The sequence below is a fragment of the Schistocerca nitens genome, chromosome 1, assembly GCF_023898315.1.
Source record: "Schistocerca nitens isolate TAMUIC-IGC-003100 chromosome 1, iqSchNite1.1, whole genome shotgun sequence".
NCBI lineage: Eukaryota > Metazoa > Arthropoda > Insecta > Orthoptera > Acrididae > Schistocerca > Schistocerca nitens.
The window spans coordinates 898,728,708-898,735,771 of NC_064614.1; the positions used below are offsets into that span (position 1 = coordinate 898,728,708).

General features: G+C 40.9%; 1 protein-coding gene across 1 annotated transcript in view; it reads left to right on the top strand.

The window, feature by feature from the left end:
- LOC126192160 (sphingomyelin phosphodiesterase 4) overlaps positions 1 to 7,064 on the top strand; it is a 211,558-nt gene that overhangs the window by 203,618 nt on the left and 876 nt on the right. The window lies entirely within an intron of this gene.

The following is a 7,064-nucleotide window of genomic DNA, read 5'->3' on the forward strand; positions in this document are numbered from 1 at the left end:
AGACCCCTTCATATTGCGTTGGAAGCAATAGCGGTACAAGTGCAAACTATCACAGCAATCACCATTTTTAACATTTCATTTACCTTTAGCCAGGGCACTTATTTCCCTTGAGATTACCGCCGTAATCGAACAGCACCCCTGTCCTTACGGATTTCAGTGCACCCCACCCCCTGTGGGGAAGTAACTCTTCATCTGCTAGGGGTCTTCTGATTGACCAACTTCTTTCCAATCTTGATGTATTCCTCCTTAATGACAGTACTCGTACCCACTACAGTGGTGCTCATGACACCTTTTTGGCTATCAGCCTTATGAAATGATCTCTTCCCCCAACCTCTTGGCTTCACAACAGTGGTCACTCCACCACTTTCTGGTGACCCTGTCACTTCCTTGTACCTACCCAATGCACTAATGTCTCTTAAAAGAGCCAACTGACAGTTATATAATTCTCCTCCACCCCTCCTCCGGTCACACTGCATCGACTAGGTTGTGGGAGACAGCTCTGATGCAGTCAGCCACGCTGCTGGAACTACTATTCCTCTTTCTACAGGCACACTCTGCTACCATGCTGCCGGCCAGACCTTTGGTAGACAAAGGACATTGCAACAATTATTCAGGTTCATCATAGAGCCCTGCAAGGTCTCGGGCAGCTCCTTTCACAAGACTCCATACTCACTTTTAAGCAGAGAAAACCAAGGCTCACTATCTAATTAAGAACAGCAAGAAGGAATTCTGGAAGTGCTACGTCTCCTCCTCGGAAATATGTGCCTCATCTTTCCAGCTGTGGACCAAGGTCCCTAGTCTGCTGTATCACCAAAGATTGACGACCATTCCAGGTCTCATACTTCAGGGTTGTTTTTGTACTGAGCATCGGTTCATGCTGAATACATTACAGCTGAATTTGCAACTGTGTCAGTGTCCTTTCTATGACAGAAATGACAAGTTGGAGATGTCCTCATATATTTCACTCTCTGCCAAACCAAATTATATAATGAATCTTTCACTGACGGGTAACTACTTCAGGATCTTTCCTCATGATATGGCCCAAGACCTTGATTCAGTTCATAGTTAGACGATTCAACATCTGAATGTTAAGGCCACATCTACACAGGGTTTTCAACCGTATTTGTTGACAGTGTCTTCCCTTCACAGTGGCAAGATAATATCATCATCCTGATCCTTAAGCCAAATGAAAGCTCAGTTGCAGTTGGCATCTACTGACCATGAGTCTCATCAACATGCTCTGCAAACTGCTTGATCATAATTTTTATCAAAATGATTGTTCCAGATTATAGTTGGTACTTCACTCAGCTCTCCATGGGTCCAAGAGAACAGCATTCCACAGGGCTCTGCTAAGTGTAACAAACTTCCTCATCAATGTCAATGGGTTAGTGACCTCGTTTGGGCACTGGTCACACCCGCAGTGTATGTTGACAACTTTTGCATGTGGTACATTTCTTATGCCATACCCTCAGCTGAATGCCAGCTCCAAGGCACCGTTGAAAGGGCCTCCAGTTGGACTATTTTCCATGGTTCCTAGTTCTCTCCTGCAAAAATGTTAAATCCTGTGTTCCTGTCATCAAACCAGTCCTTCCTGACCCAGAACTTTACTCGGGTATCCTGTGCTAGGATGTTGTTGCACAGTTTGGTTTTTGGGCTTCCTCTTTGAAAAAAGCTCACTTTGCAGACCCATGTTTGTCAACTAAAGACTAGCTAATGCGGAAACTTAACGCTCTCTGCTTCGTTGCCCACACCACGTGGGGGCTAGAGATCATGCTACTCTTCTGCATATTTACCAGGCCTTGGTCTTGTCCCGACTGAACTATCGCTGCCAGGTTTATGGCTCAGCATACATTCAAGTTTGAAATTGTTAGACCCAGTCTATCATTGTGACATAAGGCTGCCTGTGGGATTAATTCCCTCGACAATCTCCTTGCAGAAGTGAGAATCTTTACTCTTAAGTTCCAATGATACCGACTATAGCTCACTTACTCATCACCATCTGACAGTTGTCTCATTGTCCAATGAGTATGACATTATTTTTGCATATGAGGAGCATTGACTTCTGACATCTATCCTCATGTGCGGAGGTTACCAGTTGGAATGCACCACATCCTAAAGTTTCAGTTACCCGTGTGGTGGTGTCGTTGGGGAGTGGAATGTGTCCCGCTAGATTCTAGATTTGGGGACCCTCAACTAGATTTCTGCTTGACACAGTGGTCCCTTTGATCATCAGTTGTTGGCAAGTGATGATCAAAGGGATCGCTGTGTCAAGTAGAAATCTGTGGATACCAGTCACTGAATGCTTGCCCCTATTTTGTCTGGACCAGAGTTGGGATTGTTACTAAATGTTGATCAGGCAGTCTGAAGATAAAGATGGTGTGATGTAGTGCTGAACTGGTTGCTCAATAAAATAACAACTGGAATTGTAGACAGCTGAAAATGCTAAGATTCGACATTTTATATTGAACAGCGGAGGCCCCACAACCATCTGTATAACAGTCTGGACTTAGAGTAATTTTAAAATGGTTATCTGTTTCTCACGTCCGTCGGCCATCGTAATTTAATATATATAATGTTATGGTTATTATTATTATTTGATTGTTGCCGACTTACGTGGTGGGCCTGAATAAAAATGATATTCCATTTAATTTTGATTTTACAATTAAATGCTTTCCTGAAGTTCTCCTTTTTAACAATATTAATTTCAAATTATTCGTTACGTTAATGAATGTTAGACTCGCTGAATCTTAAAACATGAGCATATAAGTTGTACAATGTAATAAACTTTTCATATTAATTTCCTCGGCTAGTCAGTTCACCTTAAAGCATAAGATCTTTAGTTATTAATTACAATTGCGGCCCACACACGCGCGAGAGTATTTTTCTTACCTCCGTTAACCATTGTATTGTAGTCAGAGTCCTGGCTCTGGGTCTCGGCTATGGTACTGAAAATAAGAATCTTAAAGCTAAATATTTTCTGCAACGTCGGGCGGCTGTGGAGAAAAATTAATACTATGTTAATAGCGGGCGAGTTTTCCGCTTCCGCTAATTTTTCATAAGTTAATATCGCCACGTAATGGCGTCGTTGGCTGCATCGGCCGCTGCGATTGTTGAACTGTAAATTACTTGAATGCAGGTTAATTCAAGGAAGGCGGACATGAAATCGGGATCACCTCTTACAAATTAAAAGTGCACAATAATATTAAATCAGTATATTATATGCTTAACTCATACAAATATGCTTACATTTGCCAGCACTCGCAAGATGCCCCTCTAAACACATTCAAGACAAAAGAGGAAGTGGGTACGACTAAAAAAAAATTAACAAAAGAGCGTATCTTGTCGTCTCTTTAGATCATTTTGTCATAAATTATTTCTTTGCATTTGAAACTTGGACAGAGAGATTATTATTTTACGGCTACACGATAAAAACATATTATTCAATTTATAAATACTGTTTTTCAAGTCCTTTCGTAATATAGCACTGGGGACGCTATATGTTCCAGGCAGCATCTGCAGGGTCTAAATTCTCCCTGGCAGTCTTCTACTTCCTCTTCAAGTTGGTCTGTACTGTGATTGTACAGAATTGTTTGTAAGACTTTATTCATGCAATCAAAGACGGAAATCTCTCCCTAGTTATCCAGATGTGTTTTTCTCATTTTTTGTGTAATTAATGAGTCATACCTGGGGGTAAAGATGTCTTTGCTAGTTCTGCTGCATGTTTCCAGAGTTCTGCAAATGTTTGATCTTCTCCACTTGCTTTGTAGTTCCCAAGCTCTGTCAAAGTTTTGCAGACATTGTGGATAGTTGGTGGGTTTAGATTTTCCGTTGATATTTTTACTGGGACTTCTGCGTTTATTTGAAGAAGTTCTGGAGGATCATCAAAATTTTGTAGTTTGATAAATGTTTCTGCTAAAATTTCTGATTTCATCCATTGCTATGGGCCATCTTACAGTTTTTGTGTTTTAGCATTGGTGTTGGAGGATCATATCATTGGAGTTGTCCGCTAAATATTTTTTAGTCATCTCGTGAGTTTGTTTCTCAACATTTGTCTCTGTCATTAACAGCATATCTTTTTGGTATTGGTATTTAACTCTCCTTATTATTTTTTGGGTTATCTTTCTTTGATTTGTGAGTAACAAGTATGATTCTTCTGTTTTTTTGACTCTTCATACCTTAACCAGGATTTGTGTCTATTGACTGTCTGGCTACACCAGTTAAGATGGTGGTCGTGTGTGAGAGTTTGTTCATGTGTGTGTTTTCTACTTTATAAGAAGGCCTTTTTGGTGGAAAACTTAAATGTATAGCAATCTTTTCGTTGTGCGAGTCTGCGACTCAACATCTCTATATGGTGAGTAGCAGTCTATCCTTTTCATAATATTGTTAGTATTCCACTGTTTTTATTGCATTCATCATTGCACCATTGGTGCTTTTTCCATTACTTTATTAGGGCTAGTTGTTCAGCTCTGTTTTTCCATTGGGAATTATTTCCTTCTTTGTCAGTGGCATGAATTTAATTTTTATTTTACTCAAATAATGACCTGAACTGGTGTTTGGTGCTCTCAGGACATTCACACTGTAAATTTCCCTGTGGTAGTTGTTATTCATGCAAACATGGTCCACCTGCCATTTCTCTTTATTCTAGTCTCACTGTTTCAGAGTTTTGAGTTTATTTAGTCTTCTCATGAAGGATGTTGACTTTTGAGATCATGTCCTCATTTCTGCAGGATTCCACTACTTTTTTTTTATTCATTCTCCCTTATGCTGGCTATGTCCCTAAAACATCCCTATAGCTCTTTTCCCTATGTAACTGGGCATTAAAGCCTCCAATTAAGAGTTTAGTGTGATTTTGTTGATACTGTTCTCCATCGTATCCAAAAACTCGCAGAGTCCATCCAAATCTCCTTTGCCTTTTTCCTCTCACTCTTATCATCAGTTGGTGATGGGCATTCATTACGATGTATATTCTATCTGCAGCTCATATAATCAATGTTCAAAGCCTAGGGGGATTGTGATCCGAGTTCCATTGTGGACATTGTTATTTTGAGGTTGACCACAAAGTCTGTTCCAAATTGTGGGCATTGCTTCATTAATTTTTTTCTAGATATTCTGCTGTAAATTCTGTCCTTCACTTTGTGGAGTCCAGTTGTCAGAATCTCTTATCGATCAAAATTTTCAGTTTCCCTGGGCCGCTAAGGGACTTTATATTGGGTGTTGCTAAATTTTTTATCTGTCCTGTCTTGAGCCTAAATTTCAATCATCTGTCAATCTGGGGTATTTTCAGATGTTCCATTTCATCCATATTACATCTCAAGTTATTCCCATGATATTTGAGTTCAGTCTTCCTGGTGGAATTTTACTTACAGATTCCCTCCCATGTTGGACTCTCAAAGGTGGTTCACCTCGTGTATAGCAAGCTCCAAGCTTCAACTACAGTACAGGTTGTTGTTGTTGTTGTTGTAGTTGTGGTGGTGGTGGTGGTGGTGGTGTTTGGTCCAAGAGAGCTATTTTATTTCACCCCAGTCTGTCGGCAGCCAGTGAGGACCCTCCTATCTGCTACCTGAGACATGTCAAGTAGGGTGTCATTCCTCCACCAGCTGCGGCAGTGCAGTAGGTTCTTGGCATAATGTCTACAAGACATATTCTAAAGTAAGTGTACTGTGACCATAATGGGCCATGGATATTTGAGTATTGGCAACACTGTGTGGTAGAGGGGCATCCTCTCACCAGAGCAAGCACCGCAGGAAAAAGATAGTGTGTAAACTCGCATTGTAGTGTGGTAAGAAATTGTGCCAAAGGCGAGTCGTGCTGTGATTTGCTTCCTACTCATGGAAGGACGAACACCTGTTGAAATGTTTTCACAAATCAAAACTGTTTGTGGTGAAGGTGTTGTGAACAGAACAAGTGTGTATAAGTGGTGTGGGGAGTTTAGTGGAAGCAGAACAAATGTTCAAGACAAACAGAGGAGTGGAAGACCTTACCTTTTTGTGTGATGAGTTGGTGCAAAAAATCAAGGACACTGTTCATGAAGATGAAATTACAGAATTTCAGAGACTTTACTGGTCTTGTGCACATGATTTTATGTATATGTAGACTGAACCAGCAAGTGAAAACTTGTACCAAGGCTGGGAATCAAACCCAGCTCTCCTGCTTATTAGGCAGGTGCGTTAGCCACTAAGCCACCCCAGTAAAGTGGTTCACACAACTGCATGGATTACTCTGGCATGCCTCCCTCAATCCAAATTCTCACTGCTGCCCCAGTCTAATTTTAAATTCCCCCTTATACAAGAAGATTTCATTTTTTATAAGTACCTGCACCTGGGTTTCATGCTGGATCCCCCATTATGTTCAATGCTGAGATGCTATTCCAGAATATGGAAAGCCTTGGCAATTCTGTTCCTGTGTAAGGGGGAATTTAAAAGTAGACTGGGGTGGTTATGAGAAGTTGGATCAAGGAGGGATGCATGCAAGGGTTACCTGTACAGTTGTGTGAACCACTGTGCCAAGTGGCTTTGTGGACAACAAACCTGCCTAGCAAGCAGGAGACCTGGATTAGATTCCCGGCCTTTGGACAAATTTTACAAATTTTCACTTATCATTCCAGTCCATATATGCATGTTCATGAAGACTGATAGTTGACAGTAGATTAAATTTCTGCAGTATTTCCACAACTCTCTGGCACTCTCTTTATACGAGACAATCACAGAAACAATGGGATATCAGAAACTGTGCATGAGATGGGTCACAAAACAGCTGACTGAGTGGCATAAGAAAAATCGAGTCAATAGCGCCAACGAGTTTCTTGAGCAACTTGAAATGGAAGAAGAGGATTTTCTGACTGGAGATGAAATGTAGGCAGCTCATTACATTCCTGAGACAAAAAGAGTTGCTACATTAGCTTCACACCAATTCCCCATGTGTCAAAAACTCTGAACCACTATATCGAACAGAAAAATCATGGCCTCAGTTTTCTGGGACTAGAAAGGCATCATTTTGGTGGAATCTTTGCCTTGGGAGACCATCAATGCACAATGGTACTGAGACCCTTAAAAAAAAGCATTCAA